Source organism: Panicum virgatum, chromosome 9K (genome assembly GCF_016808335.1).
Source record: "Panicum virgatum strain AP13 chromosome 9K, P.virgatum_v5, whole genome shotgun sequence".
NCBI classification, from domain to species: domain Eukaryota; kingdom Viridiplantae; phylum Streptophyta; class Magnoliopsida; order Poales; family Poaceae; genus Panicum; species Panicum virgatum.
Genome location: NC_053144.1, coordinates 29,067,661 through 29,087,386, shown reverse-complemented (window position 1 = coordinate 29,087,386; position 19,726 = coordinate 29,067,661). Strand labels below are relative to the sequence as shown.

The 19,726-nt window shown below is 44.9% G+C and overlaps 1 pseudogene; it reads left to right on the top strand.

Moving 5' to 3' along the window:
• Positions 1-3,047: 3,047 nt before the first annotated feature.
• On the top strand, positions 3,048-5,197 carry LOC120647926 (annotated as a pseudogene).
• The last annotated feature ends 14,529 nt before the right edge of the window (positions 5,198-19,726 follow it).

Below are 19,726 nucleotides of genomic sequence, written 5' to 3'. Positions count from 1 at the left end.
CGGGCTGGGTGTGAGGCAGGCCTGATCGGCGACGGGAAGAGCTGCACGGGTCGGGCGTCAGGCCTGATCGATGGCAGGTCGACCTGCAGAGTATGGTGCAAGACGTGGCGGAACCACCAAAAATTTCAAAAGGGGTAGGAAGACAAGAAAAAGCGAGCCGATAGTCATGGCCGCGACAGCGACGGCGATGGCGCGGGCGCGCGTGGCATTCTTGTTTCCGCAGGCAGCACATCTGGAATGGAATCGCCCTCCGCGACCGTCCAGTTTCCACTACTACAGAAATAACTTTTTGATCCTGCACTTTAGTTCCGACCATCATTAGATCCGGAATCAATAAACACTTTAGTCCCAGGTCCAATGGCTAGGGGGGCGGTGCCGGGGCTAAAAGTCATCCTTTAGTCCCGGTTGGTGGCTCCAACTGAGTCTAAAGAGTCCAACCCTTTAGTCGCCTCTTTGGTCTTAGTTGGTAACACCAATCCGGACTAAAGGGTGACCGTTACCAACCTGGACTAAAGTCTCCTCCACGTGATAGTTCAAAAGGTAGGCACTCTATACTGAGTCACATGTGCTGCGTAGGTGGGTTGGCAAGAAAACTGTGTGCGAGGCAAGATGTCTTGGGATCAAATCCCGCGGGGCGCAAAAAGTTTTTTTAGCGACATTTGGTCCCGGTTCTACTAAAAATGCAGTTTGCAAGCCTAGTCCCGGTTCCAAAATTGGAACAAAAGACAGTTTGCAACCAGGACAAAAAGCCCAATCTGTAGTAGCATTCTCGTCCCTGAGACCTTCTTCAATCTGCGGCTCCTACTGAAATAGCTTCGGCTGCAGTTTTTTGATGAAAAAGCTGAAACTATTTTAAAAAAAAATATTTGATAAAACAGCTCATGTTGTTTAGGATCACGGTAGCCGCAGAAGCTATAATATTTTGCTTGAGTCGCGTAGGCAAAGCTATTTTATGGCTTATTCAGGATCCCAATAATGAAATCATCTTGAAAATGACATTTTGATAGTGGTGAAGCTGGCGAGAAAGCTATGCTAAACAGGCTCTCAGAATTTTTTTTGCTTGCTTGTAGTTGTTGCCTCTTGAGCTATCTGCTGGACTTTAATTAAAAGTGCAACGTGAGCTACTAGACATTAAACTTGCTGTAGAACTACTTATCTAATTATATTTACTGTAAATTAGATGGGGGTTTAATTTTTTTTTGGGCCGATGGGGGGGGGGGGGGGGGGGCGTGGCCCTTGCTAGCTAGAGGCCTATCATCTTAAAACTCCATGTTGCTTCCTCAAATTGCTTTTGCTATAATTTCTTCATCTATTCGGTCGCAACAAAATGTGAATACGGTGTGTACGTTCATTCTGTAGTTTTATTAGTTCAGTATGATCTTTTACTGTGCTCGTTAATTGAGCTTGCTGTGAGACAGTGCTCATGTAATAGTACGTGCTAATGCTTGTGCCACTATCTTCTGATCGTCAGCAGTATGCAAGCGGCGATTTATTTTGGTGGCCATCTCCGTCCCCGAGTGCGTCGTCGCCATCATCGTGCCAATACCGCTAAAGGTATATATGGAGCGCTCTTTCTCCGCAGGGAGGAATATTTAGCAGTCACACCCACTATGAAACATTCTTCCATGGTGTGTTCTTTTCTGAAATTGTCGTGATGAGTATATACGCAAAATTCGGTGTCGTGGAAGTTCGGAACGTCGGTCGCCGTCTATCTCTCCGTCACATACGCTGAGGTATGTAGTTTGATGCTATGTGAAATATTTAAATAGCAGCGTGAATTAATATTTAATTTATTTTTGGGTTTGAATTTGAATTGAATTCAACAAGCTCGTTGGAGGAAAAAAAATGGGTGGTCGTTCCCCACTTGAAGATATCATGAATATATGCAGAAAACGTAATAAACGAGCAAGCCATGATGAGTCTGATCCACAAAATGGTAATAAGCATTGTATTTTTCTTCGTTTGCCGTTATTGTACCATGTACAATCAACTTAATATGATTCCGTGGAAGCAAATAATGATCCGAAGGAGCTAAAACGCCAAAGGGCAAGCAAAAAGTATGCAAGCATGCTAGCCGACAAAAAAAACTGACCTGCTTGCAATATAGCTTTCATATCTTTATCTATAGAATAGACTACCACGTTTGATCTACCTATACCCACCTTCTGTACCCGCGTATTACTTGACTTTGGCGCACAATTTATTTTCCTTTTGCACATGCATTCACCCATAATTCGCGTCATTATTTGTTTTGGAAGGATAATAATTGACATTATTGTTTATGAAAGAAAAAGAAAGACATGAATTATTTTCTAGAAGGAAAATAAATGACATCTCGTTGCTTGATGGAAGGAAAATTAAATACGTGTGTATGACACGTACATATCCACTAGTACTTCAAATTAAAAGAGGGCTGAAATCTCAACAACATAGTGGGAAATGGCTGCAAAAATGTTGAGAAGAAATAGAGTAGGGTAGGAAGAAGAGGGGAGGGAGATATATGCTGTACCATTTTGACATCCGGTCCGTGGCTAGGGCCGGCTGTGAAAACCAAGAACCAGCTGTGAAAATGCCGGTGGCAAAAATTATTTTTGTAGTAGTGTATACTTTAATTTCGAGCCAAAGCTAAAAAGTTGACCGTTTCAAAAGCTTGAACATAAACAGTTTCTTGTTCGTAGCTGAGGGAATAAATATTTGAAACCCAATCTGTAGTTAAGGGTAATAAAATAACTTTTTCTCTGAAAAAGATAGCCGGTGAGCAGTGAATACGTAAAGAAAATCAGGGTTAATGCAGCATCATGCTTCATTTGACTTGTAACACGCCGGACGCACGTGCTCAGCTTAAATGCCACGAGTTCTTTCCCTGGGCACTTGACGATGTACAATATCAGATTAAATGGGGCCAAGGAAAAATGATGATGTGGGGCGTGGAAATCCTTGATCCGCGGGGCGTGAACAAATGGGGATGTCCCATCTTCTTAAGCTTCTCGCGGGGTCGTCCAAAGTTACCAGAAGAAGAAAGACGATGGAGAAGAAATTCAATGTCAATGGCTGCTATGGTGTATAGGCCACCAAGTCAGCTCCGTATCGCCGTCACACGTTTGTCATGGTCAAACGTTGATGCCGTCGTGACAGTCTCACCACACTCAGGACAACGCGCTACAAATAGCCTTATTGCAAGCAGCCAATAACCCACGCCGGCGTCACGCGTTCTCGATCAATGGCGAAAGTTTCTCGCCCTCCTCCGGCCCTGGCGCTCCTCCTAGTGCTAGTCGGCGTCCTCGTCGCGGCTGCACGACACCGGGAACGCCGTCATCTTCCTGGCGACCGCGGGCCGACCACTCGGCCGGCCCAGTGGACGGGCCTCCGACGGGCGGCTTATGGTCGACTTTCTCGGTATACACCTTTCGTTCTTCGCTCTCTCAATGCCGATTTGAGACGCTCACCGGACACTGGACGCGCGCAGTGGATGAGCTGACGGTGCCGCAGCCGACGCCGTACCTCGCCGGCAGGACGGCCGCCGACTTCCTGAACGGGACCAACTTCGCGGTGGGCGGCGCGACGGTGCTAGACAAGGCCTTCTTAGCGAGCAAGGGGATCATGTTGTCGTTCGTGCCCATCACTCTCAGTAACCAAACGATCTGGTTTCAGAACGTCCTGCGGCTACTCAATTCATCAGTCTACGGTAAATAGCACTATCTCTTGTACAGACTAGACGACTCCCGTCTTGCTCGATCAGTGATCGGGGATCGATCTAAAATAAAAGGATCGGACATCATCTTACGTAGACACAATAATGATCTTCTGCACGCAGCGGCACTACTAGTAGCTTGTGATTTGTCAACTGTGATTACGAAATAAAACAGACACTAATTTTCAGAATCGCACGTGTAACAGAGCAGCGCAAGATCATGGCGAGCTCGTTCTTCTATGTCGGCGAGATCGGTCTTAATGACTACAACTTCGCCCTAAACAGCAGCTCCATCGACGTCGCCGTGAGCCTGGTGCCGGACATCATCGGCGCCATCCGTTCTGCCCTGACCGTAAGGCCACTTCTCTCAGTATCTTCCAACACTGCTACGACTAGCCCTTTTTCTGTTGATCTGTGCAGGCCATGATCGCTGCCGGAGCGAGGACGGTGGTGGTCACGGGGATGGTGCCTATCGGCTGCGAGCCGCAGCAGCTCGCCCTGTTCCCGGGCGGCCCGGGCGACTACGACCCGGCCATCGGCTGCCTCGCGCGGTTCAACGAGGTCGCCGAGCTGCACAACCGCGCGCTGAGGCGGATGCTCGGCGAGCTCCGCCTCGCCCACCCCGGCAGGTCCCTCCGCTACGCCGACATCTACCGCGCCGTCACCAGCGCCGTCGCCTCCCCCACCCTGTACGGGTTCGGCGGCATGCCACTGGCCGCGTGCTGCGGTGGCGGCGGCGGCCCGTACAACTTCAACTTCACGACGTTCTGCGGCACGCCGGGGGTCGATGGCGTGCGCCGACCCGTCCAAGTCCATCTCGTAGGACGGGGTCCACTTCACCGAGGCGGCCAACAAGCTCCTCACGCGCGCCATGCTGAAGTTACTACTGTGAGGCACGCCTAGCTTGGTGCGTGCATCCATTGTGTCACGGAATCATCCACGTATTATGGTCACGAACAACATACCAAATGATAAATAATTTAATATGCTAAATAATATCAAGCAACAAATTAAATTAAAGAAATGATATACGACATCTTGTAAGGCACGTTCGTACTCACGCAACGGCGAAACTGAAAAGAAATTTGAAGGGAGAGCCGAACAAACACTAATAATATTAGTAGGTATATAAGATTTTGGGAGTCTGAACTATTTTTTTTATTGACCACGCTAATATGCACTAGCTAGTCACGACATGCAATGATAATTTACAAAGGAAAATAGGAGCAGGAGTCAATACACCAGTTTCAGAAACGAACGAGATTCGTCACTGTAGATCCAAATTCGTCACAAATAATGGTTGGTGACGAATTTGTGATGAATTACATTTAGTTAAAAATGGAGTATCAAGTTTGTTTTTCCATGACGAAACAGCCTCAAATGTCATCGTACTGTTTTTTCTATGGCCAACAAACTTTCATCATGGAACCGTTTTTGGTTCTGTGATGCGTCATTAAAACATCACAAGATGCCTGGATTCACGTGGTTAAGTGACGTGGCCAGGACACGCTGGCACTCCATGTGACTTTGGGACCCGAGACAGCTACACTGCTCACAGGCGTAGAATGTTCCAGAATAAGAGGTGGCACGTGGACCATACATTCTCCGTATTTTAACATTAGGACTAGCCGGAATAGAAGTAAACTACTCGGTCGTGTTTGAGTAGGACTCCTCAGCTGGTATTCGGCTAGGATTTCGATGTAACTCTGTCCCCTGGACTATGTAAGGGCGGGCAGGGATCCCCTCAAAATATACAATCTCTAAGGCAATACAAACCAATACACAGAACATAGGGTATTCGCTCTCGGCGACCTGAACCTGTCTAAAGCTTTCATGTTCCTTTCACCATTGTGTTCCAGATCTCGGCAATCCCTTACCTGAAACTTACCACCTTGAAACTTACCACCTTGAGGTATCCCTCGGTGGACTTGACGGCTAAACACCGACAGCTGGCGTGCCAGCTAAGGGAAATCACCAACGATCCATCGGCGAATCCGATGGCATCGTTTACCGTTCACCTGCATTGTACCCGACAAGGGCACAACGTTCATCTTGGGCTCCTGGGCGTGCATCGCCAATGACTCACAATTCAGCTGCCACGTACCAGGCAGCCATATGCTCCATGTCCCTCTCCTCATTGGAAAAGTCGCCAATGACCCAGGTACCAGGCAGCCATACGCTCCATGTCCCTCTCATTGGAAAAGGATCTGGATGGCCTACTGAGGATCGGAGAAGGGGAAGCCGCCGCTTGCCGGGAGGCTCCCATCTTCCACAGCTACTCGGACTCGGATGATGACTCCGCTTTGGCCATGGGAAGTCATCTGGGTTTTAACCATCATCTCCATGCCACAAGGTCGGTTTGTGTATTGGAAGGGCTTTGAGCCCGCTGAACTACTCGACGACTCTCACCTTGTGGCTGATGATGACATCACTCCTTTCAGATACACACATTGATCCTCCACTGGATATTCAAGATCCAATCACAAGAGCTCGCACACGACAATTAAATTTAGAGGTGAGCTCGTTCCTAAGCACTCCTATGTATGATTATGTAAATATGATGCTATCTAATAATTATATTGTTATTAGGAACCATGGAGAGCAGAAGGAGATGCTTGGAGAGGGACTTGGAGGCGTGGAGGGCCAACTGATGGAGATGCTTTAATTAAAGTCCACCAGATTGCTCAAGAGGCAACAACTACAAGCAAGCAAGAAGTAACATTCCAAGAGCTTGTTTGACACAGCTTGCTCGCCGGCTTCACCACTGTCAAAGTGCCATTTTCAAAATGATTTTATTATGGGGGCCATGAATAAGCCGCAAAATGGCTTTGCGAACGTGACATAAGCAAAAAAAAAAAACTGTAGCTTCTATGACTATCGTGATCTTAAGCGATTGAAGCTATTTTATCAAATATTTTTTAATAGCTTCAGCTTAACTTCATCAAAAAACTTAGGCGGAGCTATTTCAGTAGGAGCCATAGATCGAAGGAGGCCTCGGGGACGGGGAGCTGAGGGTCGCGAAGGGCAATTCTAGGCATGCTGCCGTTGACGACCAAATTTTGCAGCAGACTAGACCAATCGGTCTGACCGATTGCCCCAGGCGGTCTGACCGGTCTGTGACACTGTAGCCGATCCGGCAGGAGCCGACCGGTCTGGCTGGTGCGTCTGACCGGTCTGACCGGTCCAAGCATTGTCCGAGTATAACTAGAGATTTTCATAGATTTAGATCTCGTAATAGGATTTCTTGCGAGGCAAGTCCACCCACCCTATAAATATAAAGGGCCACGGCCGATTGAGGCATCCAATCGATCAAAATACAAAACAAATCTACTATTTCATTGTCTTTACTTTTATCTCTCAACCCTAGCTTTTCCAACCTTCTATCTGCTATTCTTCCCTCATCTCCGTGACGTCTGAAGGCGTTCTAGGTTGTCTGCGGATCCTAGAACAACCTTACGTGCGCCTGCCCTGACGGGGTCCCTCTCGGGCGAGCGTTCGTTGGACTTCGCCGCTTCACCCCGACGACCGGTCTGACCGGTCCCTCTGACCGGTCTGACTGCCCTACGCAGGAGGCACTGCATCGAGCCCCTCCTCGCACCGCGTGACTGTGCGCGATCGTGTGTTGGCTCTAGATTTGCTCCAACATATTTTGACGACTCCGCTGGGGAAGAAAGATCTTGGTTAACAAAAACCGATCTAATCTACCTCAAGAAGATGGGATCAACTGCCGATGTCGACAAAGACAACATCATCCCGTCAACTGAGGAACATCTTCCTGAAGATGTTCGCCGGCTGCTGGAGGAGCGCAAGAAGAAACGCGATGAAGAAGATCTGAAAGCAGCGCTTGCAAGCATCAAAGTTGATCGACATGGCAAGGTCACAAAGATCAAAGAGATCGATTTCACCTCTACTTCAATGGATGCATCTGAGGTAACGCCCCCTGTAAGATCAACATCTACTGGTGTTACCATGGAGCAAGTTGAAAATTTGTTCGCTGAGCGAGATGTGCGTTTAGTTGATCTGTTTACTGAGAAGTTTATGATATTAACCGGTAAACAACCAGTAGTTGATGACACATCCTATTTCTATTGTTGAATCTACTGAAATCCCTGTCTCTCAACCATCGGTAACTTTACCGGCGAGTCAACCGCCGTATGGAATGCCGATGCATTATTTCAGTGGTCAAACGGTAACGCCAACAAACACGTTGGCAGCTCAGCAAACATATTCGGATCTGCTTACAAGCATCCATGGTTCGGCTAACTTTCGCCGAACGTATGAGTTGGAAAATTCTACGCCACCATATTCTACTCATACTTATAACATGCTATCGGTACCCCCAAGAAACACCATACCACATATCAGTCCTATCACGGATGAGATGTTTGGCCGATATGTACAGTGATGGCAACACAGGCAGCAACCGGTCAGACCGACCCCATCAACCGGTTAGATCGGTTCACCTCAACCGGTCAGACTGGTCATATCGACCGGTCAGACCGGTTCCCCCGGTTATGTGACATCAAACTAGCAGAACATGTCTACCTCCACACAGCCAAATTCATCAATTAATCTTGAGAAATTTCTTGCTAAATGTAAAAATGATTTGGCTAAGATGATCAAAGAAAGTCTTGGGGGTAGATGTTAAAGGCAAAAATTATCCTACCAAAAGCCATATCCTATGTCTTTCGATGCGGTTACATATCCTGCTGGTTTTAGATTGCCAGAATTTGTGAAGTTTAATGGAGATGATAGTAAAAGCACTTTCGAGCATGTTAACTAATATCTTGCACAATTAGGGGAAGCTAGTTCTATAAACGAATTGAAAGTTCGTTTGTTTTCTTTATCTTTAACCGGAACAGCTTTCTCTTGGTTTAGTTCTTTGGCTCCTAACTCCATTACTTCATGGGAACAATTAGAGCAAAAGTTTCACGATTACTTCTTTTCTGGAAGTTACGAGCTTAAGTTGTCCCATTTGACATCGGTTAAGCAAATGCATGATGAATCTGTTAGGGATTATATTAGAAGATTCCGCGATACAAAAAAAACCGATGTTTAATGTGAATCTTGCTGAAAAAGATCTAGCGGATTTAGCTTTTAATGGCCTGAGATCTCACATTAAAGAAAAACTAGAGGGCAATGACTTTTTTGCGGTTAATCAAGTGCATCAAAGAGCTTTGGCTGCAGAAAGCCGAAGTAAAGAGTTGCAAGAAAGTCATAGACATCATCGTCCAAATACTCATGCTCTTGAGTATCATTCAGATTCTTCGGATGATGTGTCTAAAGATGTTTACGCTGCTGAATTTGTGTGGTCGCCCAATGATAAACCAAGTACTTGTCTTCTTTAAAGCCGATTCCTAAAAATCGGCATGATGAGGTTAAATAAACTTTTGATGTGTCAAAGTGTGATAGAATTTTTGATGAGTTAGCAAGACTTGGAAAGATTAAGTTCTCTCACACAATTCCGCCGGTAGATGAGTTGAAAAGGCATGCTTATTGTAAATTACATAATACTTTTTCTCATGCTACCAATGATTGCAATGTTCTTCGTAGACAAAGGAAAAAGGACCGACAACAATCTGACCAGTCAGACCGGTTCATCGGGCGGTCTGACCGGTCCTCAGGGCGGTCTGACCGGTTCCCAGACCGGTCTGACTGGTGTGTCCAGTAAATCTGGAAATTCCTCCATAGTTGGAAATAGAATAAGGCCGAGCTTCAATGAGCTCCTGGCCAAGTATGAGAAGGAGGGAACTGTCCAGAAGCAGAAGGAACATCCAGATGAAGCCAAAGATACCAAATCAACGTCAACATCTAGTGAGCAATCGGATTATCGCCTACGTCAAGGTAATTGTGTTGTTATGCCAAATTCTGAGCTGATTGCTCCATGGTTCTGGTCATATCCTTATTATTATACACCTGTGGATTATAGTAGGATGTATATGTGTAGCGAAAATGGCCTCTCATGCCATATTTCAATATAATGTTTTGGCGATTGATGACACACACAACACTTGGACTAATATGATTGTTAAGATGACCATTCTCAGGCTTTTAGGTTCAAGTGATGACAAAGAGAAGATAGGCGTAGCTAGGCCCGAAGGGCCGCCCCTACGGTGGTTCCGCTGTTAGGGAAGTTGAATACGTCGGTGCAATGGACCCAGAAGCTGAGGCAAGGTCTATACACCGGATGAACCGACGATTGGGTCTTGGTGAACGTCGGTGCAGTTGTCCAGAGAGTTGGTTTTTCAGAGTTCACAGGACAACTACACTCACCGGTTAAACCGACGCAGCATCGGTTGATTGCCCATACACGTAACGGCTAGTTTTTGAGGCGGGCAGTTTAGTATCACCGGTTGAACCGACGATGGCTATTGGAGGTGCGTCGGATTAACCAGCACTAAGTATTTTTCTGGCAGCTTTTCTCCAACGGCTATATTTGCTTGTGCTGCCTATATATACCCCCAAGGCCGGGTCATTTGTGTGTGCTGGAGTTGCTGAAGCCTGCTACACTTGAAGAACACCTCCAACCACCTTAGAGCTTCATTGTACATCATATAGGCTTAAGCACACTTGTGAGAGTGCTTAGTGCTTGATTAGGCTTAGTTCTTGAGAGAACTAGCTTGAGTGAAAGTCTTGTTGTAGCAAGCATCTTGTGTACTCATCGTGTGACCCTCCGACTTGGTGTGGAGAGGCAACGGCACTTTGTGCAGGGAAGGAGACCCCTCTTGGTGAGAAGCTCCGATAGTGAAGACGGTGCCATGGGTGATGCTTCGAGAGAGACGGTGGCGGTGGCCTTGTCTTGGTGACTTGGGGTCACTTAGCCTTTGCTTGCTGGGAGCCTTGGTGGCAAACGCAAGACGGTGATCAAGCGGAGAGACTCGGCATCACACTTGTTCGTGTTGGACAAGTGGCCGTGGACGTAGCGAGGGACTTGTCCTAACCGAACCACGTTAAATCGTGTGTCTTGGTGTCTTCACGGGAGTTTGCATATTCTATTCCTTACCTCTTTACTTACCGTATTATGTTTGCGCATTTACTCTATCTTGCGTGCCTTTACTTTCCTAGTTAGTTTGATTAGGATTGGCTATAGGTTGCAAGTCTTTTAGGGGTAAGTAGAGAGTAGCATAGATAAACCTTAGTCATAACTAGTATGTGTAGGACGTGTTAGGTTTATCTCATGCAAATAGATTGAGCCCTAGGATAGAAAGCGATTAGCGACCCTATTCACCCCCTCCCCCTCTAGGGTCGGACACCCCGGTGATCCTTACAATATGCAATCATATTATATTCAATATCCTTCTATGTATCCAAATTGTATTCCACAAAGGCTGATTAGTAATAATCTGGTCGGAAAAGACCTTAATTGTAGCAAGAAGGGTGAGAAGAACGTGAAGAAAGATTCAAAGTACTTACAACCGAGGCGGTGTCCCTCAGGCTTATCTTACACTCAAAAGAGAAGGTTGCAATGTTTGCGTAATCAAGAAAAGATGGGGCAACAAGTGGAGGTGGAGCCAACAAAGCCAGTATCCATGAAGAAGGTTTGGAGGCCAAAGCAAATTGTTTCATCATCAACTTGAAGAAAAGCAAGACATGACCAATAATTTTTATCGCCCTGTTGACGCAAAATCTGGTCACACACTCGAATGCTCTAGAACGCGCAGCAAGATTGTCAAAACGATCAACATCAGCAACCTCTCTGCGCAGACCGGTTATGCAGACCGGTCAGACCGGTGCTCCAGGAAGACGGCGAAAACCTAGAACCAAGAGATCAGGAGGGACCCCATCAGAGCTAATAGATCTAGGGTTGCTCTGAGGTCGACAGGCCACTCAGAACGCCATCGAACGCCGTGGAGACGAGCGAATAACAAAAGATGGGGTTGGAAAAGTTAGGGTTTGGAGGATAAATGGTAAAGGTAATTGTGTGAATCGATTGGGATTACTCTCAATCTGCCGTGGCCCTTCATATATATACGGTGGGGAGGTCTATACCCATTAGGAGTCGAAACCTTAACAAATCACATGTCAAAATACAACTCCTAACTTGGATTGGCGTTCTGGACCGTTCTGACCGGTCTCCGGACCGGTCTGACCGCCCCTGGACCGGTCAGACCGGGGTGCAGGTCTTCCGGGGGCATAACTTCCTCATCCAGACTCCAAATTGGACGTTCCATATATGCATTTCGATTGTATCGACGAGATCTACGCAATAGTATATTCCAATTAATTATTTGACAAACTATTCTTGACCGGTCAGACCGGTTTGTACGAGAGGTCTGATCGGTCTGTCCAGATCGTTCAGAAAACCTGAATCGTGCCAATTTTGGGTGTCAACATATGACCCCCTATTTCTTGGTAGAGTTTGCGTACCAAGAAACATTTCTTCAAATCAAAATTGCACTGAAAGAATTAGAAGCACTTGTGCACCAATCACATCTTGTCTCTAATGATGAAGGAATCCGATTAACCACATATCTTGATATGGCTCAAGACGATGGTTTCACTTTGCTGCTCATATTCCTGCATCTCCCGTGAGATATGAACCTGAGTACACACCACTTTCGGTTATGATTGTTTCGAATACAGTTCAAAGTCAATCTCACACTTCAAATAACCATGGATGCACAAACTGACCCAATTACAATAAATAGCAATTGGTCTTTTGTCTCCTATAATCACAACTGAGAGCATATAATGAATACATATAGCGTCCACCAGCCTTATATCCATGAATCATAAACCTCTAGCCGAAATAAAAGAACCATATTCAACTTGCTTGTTAGTGCAAAATATTCCAATCGGCCTCAAAAATGAATATGCCACAATCACGATGCAAATGGCCAAGATTAGATTATTGTCAAGAACTAACCTGCACTGAAACAATGCAAAGCACCTACGCACCAATCATGTCTTTTGCAAGGGCGATATTGTATATCAGCCATGTCATCTTGTATAAATAAGACAAGCCTGAGTACACATTACCTCGGCTGTGAGTCATGTTCTTCTAAGAAATTGTTTCGGTCCATTTAGTAATATAATCTATATTAATAAACACAAAGCAACCCCTTTTGAAGATGGACGATTAATTTGATCAATGAACTTCAACCCTCAACCTCGGAAAGGCCATGGTTTGATAATAGGATTCATTAACACTGGAAATAATAAGACATCAGGGTAATGTAAAAACCGGCTCTTCTAAATCATCTTGGGAGCCCATGCCTTCATGAACTTTGCCCATGACAACTCTGGCCTGACCTGAATCTAAACACCTAAGAAATAAATATTCGATGGTAAAGATAGAGGTTATCATCGATCAAAACATATTTGCATTCCATATGCCGAATATTCCTCTCTGCACCATGACCAGGATCTTTTAGATAAGAGATTATAGGATCCCTTCAAATCCTGACCTTCGGCTTTAGTGATTGAATGATTTTCATAGCCGAATTGGCGTCTCTAGTAGTCTGGGCGGTCAGACCGGTTGCATTGACCAGTCAGACCGGTTCGTCCAGAACCATCAACTCGGCTTTTGCTTGCATCGGCTTTCTAATGTGAAAATATTTCTTCACACTTTCTTAGACAGATGCTTGTTGAGCCAGAGTCTTAGTATGTCCATTCTCCTTCCTTGGTATATGTCTTATAACAAATTCATGAAAGGAAGAAATAATATCGAGGCACTTGTCAAGATATGCATTCAAAGATCCATTGTAACATTAGCATACCTTAATACTTAATGCACCACCAGAAGTAAATCACCAAAGGCTTCAACATGTTTCACGCCCATAGATTGCAAAAATTCAAAGCCAAATGAAAGGGCTTCATGCTCAACTTTGATTATTTGTGCAATCATCTTTGAATCAGTTTGAGAATACAAAAACAACACCACTTGGAGAAATCAAGACAGCACTATATCCTTGACCATTATCACAAACTATTTCATTGAAATATAACTTTTAGGGTGTGCAAGTAATATAGCCGACTTCCAAATCATGCTCATCATTAATCCGATGCTCAACAATAAAATCCGCTACAATTTGGCCTCTCATGGATTTTAAAGATTCACAAGCCAAATTGTATTCAACTAAAGCATATGCTCATTCGCCGATTCTACGACTCAAAATCGGCTTTTGCGGCATACGTTTGTTCACATCGGTTTAACACACTACTATGCAAGTATTAGATAATAGATAATGCCTCAATTTGGTACAAGCATATAATAGAGAGACAAACATAATTTCTCAATAAAAATATACCTTGTCTCTGCATAAATAAGTCGTCAGCTTATATAAGTGATAACATACTCCTTGCCTTCGGTTTCTTGAGTCAAAACAGCCCCATAACTTTGTCTTCCGCTGCCACGAAAAGCCTAAAAGGAACCCCTCTCCTAGGCGCCTTGAGAACCGGTGGTGAAGACAAATATTGCTTAATCTTTTCAAATACTTCTTGTTGTTTTGCCCCCCAAGTGAATTGGGCTTCATTCTTTAACTGAAGAATAGGAGTAAGAGCATCAATATGCCTTATTACTGACAGTTTGCCAATTTTCTAGCTCGAATTGAATAAACTTCTAATTCGACTTTATTTACTGATGTTAAACCTTTCAAACAGCTCAAGATTTTGAAATAAAGCATAGCCAAGATCTTGAGAGCCCTTTGCAAACTGATCTACTGAATAAAAACTTCATGTGGTAAATTATCACCTACCAATATTTTGACCCCCGAGCACTTAAATGTCGTTGAGCTCCATATTGATGCATTTTTGGTATGACATCATGATCCACTACCTCCTCATTACCGTACCGAGAATGATAGTGGTGTTTCTCCATTGCAAGGAACCGAAACAGGTATTGCTGATTCGGCTTTCTGCTGAATTGATGGGTCAACCGGTCTGACCGGTTGTTCAGGGCGGTCAGACCGGTCGCCTGAAGCGGCTTGACCGGTCGTGCTGGCTAGTTAGCTGCTTTGACCCTCCATACCTTGCCTTGAGGGACCATGGGTCTGCGCTGATTGAATTGTTTGTCCCTCAGCTTCTTGATATCCTGCTCCTTCTTCTCTTGAAAGCGTAGGCGTTGCAGCTTCCTCTTTTGAGTACGAGTCAACACCGGAGGACACCACCTTGGTTGAAAGTACTTCGATGCTGGACTACTGCTGCCGGCCTGATGATCATTAGCCCTGATCGGCCTTTGAACAGAAGAATTAACCTATTTACCAAACAACATCGGTTTTTTACCCACATTATCAACAGCTACTTTAATATCACCGATCTGAACAACAACATTGGTTTTAATCTTCTCAGGATCAATAGTAGGCTGCACTTCTACTTTCCTTCCCTTGACACGGTACTCTTGTCTCGGGAAAGGAGCTTTGCCCGGCCTATGAGAAGGAGCCATCGAGTTTTTCTTTCAAGTAAGAACACAAACCATTGTAAGCCAAGTTCGCCAAATCTTTTTCACAAATTATCAAATTAAAGCATCGGTTTTTTATAGCTTTAACTCTTTGGAAATAATCCAAGACAGACTCATCTCGGCCTTGTCTAACCGATGTTAAATCTGACAATTTATCTTCATTGTGCCCAACCAGATCTTCTTTTAACTCAGCAAGATCAGCTTCGCATCTACCACTTGTGGATGCTTGTGCTGCAGAATTAAGATGATGTGCTATGGGATCATCTTGTACCATCGTCTGAACTGAACTTGTTGGTGCACACCAGAAAGGATTTTCATGTACATTATCAGAAATCGGTTCACGTGGAGAACCAGATTCTTTTGAAAGCAAAGGCGGCACAAAATTTGTCAACTCATTTATTCGGCTAGGAGCTGTCGAACAAGGAGTTGATGCAATCGGCAGGCTAACCACCAAAGCATCGGTTGGATTGGTCAGCTGACCCATCTGACCGGTCTGACCAGTCACATGGACCGGTTTGACCGGTCCTGCGTGGACCGATGAAGGAGATGGTGTTTGCCCTGCAAAATAGTCTATCGGCATACCGTATTGTGGTTGTTGGGAATATGCTAGTATAGCCGATAACTAAGGAGTTTGGAAAGCACAATTATCATCTACAGATTTGCCTTTTTTCATAATTTTGACTTGACCCTTTAAATTACCAAGCAAATCATTCGTGGGTTTATACATATCGGCAATTTTTTGATCTATAATAGATAATAACTGGCTAAACAAGTCGGAAGATGAAGTGCTTACATTGCTTATTACCTCAACTTGCTTATTTCTAAGCGCGAAGGAGGGTATCACGAAGTCTTTAACCTTCGTGACTTGGCCTTTTTCATCTTTCTTGAATCCCTTCAAGAATTGTGACATGAGGTGCTCCCTGGCCACCAAGTAATCTTGACGCTCCTCCTCGCTAAGTTCCTCGATAGATGCGGAGATGTTGCCGTCGTCGAGGTCGGTGATGACGCCCATCTTTTCTAGGGTAGATTAGATCGGTTTTGATAACCAGATTAATTGTTCCCCAGTGGAGTCGCCAAAAAGTGTGTTGACACAAAATCTGGTCACACACTCGAACGCGCTAGAACGTGCAGCAAGATCATCAAAACGATCAACACCAGCAGCCTCTCTGCGCAGACCGGTCAGACGGGTTATGCGGACCGGTCAGACCGGTGCTCTAGGGAGACGACGAAAACCTAGAACCATGGAGCTAGGGTTGCTCTGAGGTCGACAGGCCACTCAGAACGTCATCTAATGCCATGGAGACGAGCGAAGAACAAAAGATGAGGTTGGAAAAGTTAGGGTTTGAAGGATAAATGGTAAAGGTAATTGTGTGAATCGATTTGGATTACCCTCAATCGGCTATGGCCCTTCATATATATAGGGTGCGGAGGTCTGTACCCTTGGAGTCGAAACCCTACCAAATCCCGTGTCAAAATACAACTCCTAAATCGGATTGGGCGTTTCGGACCGGTCTGACCGGGGTGCAGGTCTTCCGGGGGCATAACTTACTCATCCGGACTCCAAATTGGACGTTCCATATATGCATTTCGATTGTCTTGACGAGATCTACGCAATGGTGCGGTCCAATTAACAATTTGATAAACTTTTTTCTGACCGGTCTGACCAGTTTGTACGAGAGGTCTGATCGGTCTGTCCAGATCGTCCAAAAAACCTGAATCGTGCCAATTTTGAGTGATGGCCGATGTATTATTGATCACCACCTTTAGAAAATTTTGGTCTAGAAAAATGTTCTTTCGCACACAAGCTTTGCCAAAGAACAGGGGGGCATATGTTGACGATCAAAATTGGCAGCAGACTAGACCAACCGGTCTGACCGGTTGCCCCAGGCGGTTTGACCGGTCTATGATGCTGTAGCCGATACGGCAGGAGCCGACCGGTCTGACCGGTGGGTCTGACCGGTCCAAGCAGAGTTCGAGTACAACTAAAGATTTTCATAGATTTAGATCTCATAATAGGATTTTTTGCTGGGCAAGTCCACCCACCCTATAAATATAAGGGTCAGTTGGATCCATGCCACTACAATTTCACGAAGTTGGATTTCATGTTGAAATCCATGCCATTGAGTGGCATGATTTTCAACGTGAAACCCAATTTCACGAAGTTGTGGTGGCATGAATTGAATTTTCCCTAAATAAATATAAAGGGCCACGGCCGTTTGAGGCTTCCAATCGATCAAAATACAAAACAAATCTACTATTTCATTGTCTTTACTTTTATCTCACAACCCTAGCTTTTCCAACCTTCTATCTCCTATTCTTCCCTTGTCTCCGCGACATCTGAAGGCGTTCTAGGTGGCCTGCCGATCCTAGAACAACACTACATGCGCCTGCCCTGACAGGGTCCCTCCCGGGCGAGCGTTCGTCGGACTTCGCCGCTTCACCCCGGCAATCGGTCTGACCGGTCCCTCTGACCGGTCTGACCGCCCTACGTAGGAGGCGCTGCATCGAGCCCCTCCTCGCGCCGCGCGACTGTGCGCGATCGTGTGTTGGCCCTAGATTTGCGCCAACAGCTGCGTGCGGAGGTAAGGACGCCACCACGTGCCCGCGTCGTCGCCGTCGCGGCCATGGCTATCTTTTTGCCTTCCCTTGGTCTTCCGCCACCCTTAGGCGTTCTCCAACGCCTCCCCCCAAACCCCCCTCCCCCCTGTGTGGGGGGAGCTTTAGAGGGGAGGGTGCCTCCAACGGCACCCCCTAAAGCTCCCCCTACGTAGGGGTGGAGTTGAATCTCCCCCCCACATATAGGGGGAGATTATAATTCCCTCTATACTCTAATCACGTCATTTGTTTATGATAAAAAATTTATTTGAATTTCGTAACTTGATAACAATATGTATTATAGTAGTACAAATACAATACTATTTTTTCAGAATTTAAAAATGATAAATAAATAGTTAAAGAGTGAGGTATAGTGTATAGGGGGAATGGATATGAGGGGAATGGTTGGAGAGAAGGAGTTATAGGGGGAGGTATCTTTTGGAGGGAGATAGTAAAATATAGTAAATAATACGTTTGGGGGGAGTTGGATGGGGGGAATGGTTGGAGAAAGCCTTAGAACTTTTGCTGGTTCCGCCACTGGCAGAACCTACAGTTTCATAGTTGTTTGAACTAAACAATTTTCAACTTTCTCCTGGCTTCTAGCTCACAACAACTTATCTATAGTTCACAGCTCACAACAGCTTTTTTCACAACCACAACTTAACCAAACACACCCTAAATATAAGGTGAACGATCCTAAAACCCCCCGCAAAGGAGATAATAAAGAACTCATGTCAGATGGTATCCTACTGCAAGGTGGTTGTATGAATCCAAAAAGGTTAATTAAAAAAGATAGATTTATTGCAGCCTATATTGCTCTCACGTAAAGCCGTTCTTTTATGCCACGGGGAAAGTGACTACGAATTTTCCTTTTGTTTGCGAATACCTATTTGTATCCGTGGAGCGCACGCCCATAAGCAGCCATCAAGGAAATTGATCAATGACCCCTATACCATAAGAGAGAAACTTCCCAGCTATAGCAAACCTTATCATAAAGGCCTTAAACAAGGGCTTTATTTGTTATTTCAGAAAAAAAAACAAAGACCGGATAGATTCAAACTGCAATTGCAATGGTTCGCTCTCGAAAGTCCTGAGTTGGAGAGGTGCGAACCATGAAAAAAAGATCCATGTAAACCATAAGAGTAGAGAGACTAGTAAAGTCTCATCTTTAGTTTATCCAATTAGCCCTCCAAACCTTACTAATGCGAGCTTAATTTTTCTGGCAGCGGAAAACAAATACAACTCCGCAAACGTTTTCCTCTCGCAACACCCAGATGGCACAGCAGTATAAGCGACTTTTCTCAGTACACACAACTAATTTTAAACAGCTAAAGTTTACGTGTCTATTATTCAGAAAAAAAGTTTACATGTCTAAACTTTTGATTTGGCTAGACTTTAATTTTAGTCCATCCAAACTGGCATGTAGTCAGGCGCCATTAATTTTTACTAGCAAATATGCCCATGCATTGCTACGGACAATGACATATTTTTGAAAATTTTATACTTATGATTAGAAAATAAGTTGAACTTTATATTAGGAGATTTTTCAATGAAAATGCATATTTCAATATTTAGGAATTTGAGTACAAAATCAGAATGTTGTAAGTTGATTGCATAATCCAACGAGTTATACATATGATTCTCCATTCGAGGCAGGGCAACGAGGGGTCGGTGCAATAAGAGGGGAGCACAACAGGTGTAGGAGTGAGAAGCAAGAGGCTGTGGAGTAGGCCCACATATGGAAAGCTCCCTAGAGACTCATACTTAGAGGGTGGAAGAGGAGATTTGGAGACATCCCTAGTTTGTAAATTCAAGTAGAGGGTCTGCTGGAATTTTTCTTCTTAATTCCACCATTCAAATTTGAGATATGTGGTTTTGATAGATAGTCTGCTAGAGTTTCTCTTAGGATACAAAGTATTGTCTTGCAACTTTCCATTGTATATTAGTGATAGTCCAACATCTCTTACATCGGGTTCACTCACGGTGTCGAGACCTTGACTGTTTATTAACTTCGGACAGAAGTCCATCATTCAATCTACATC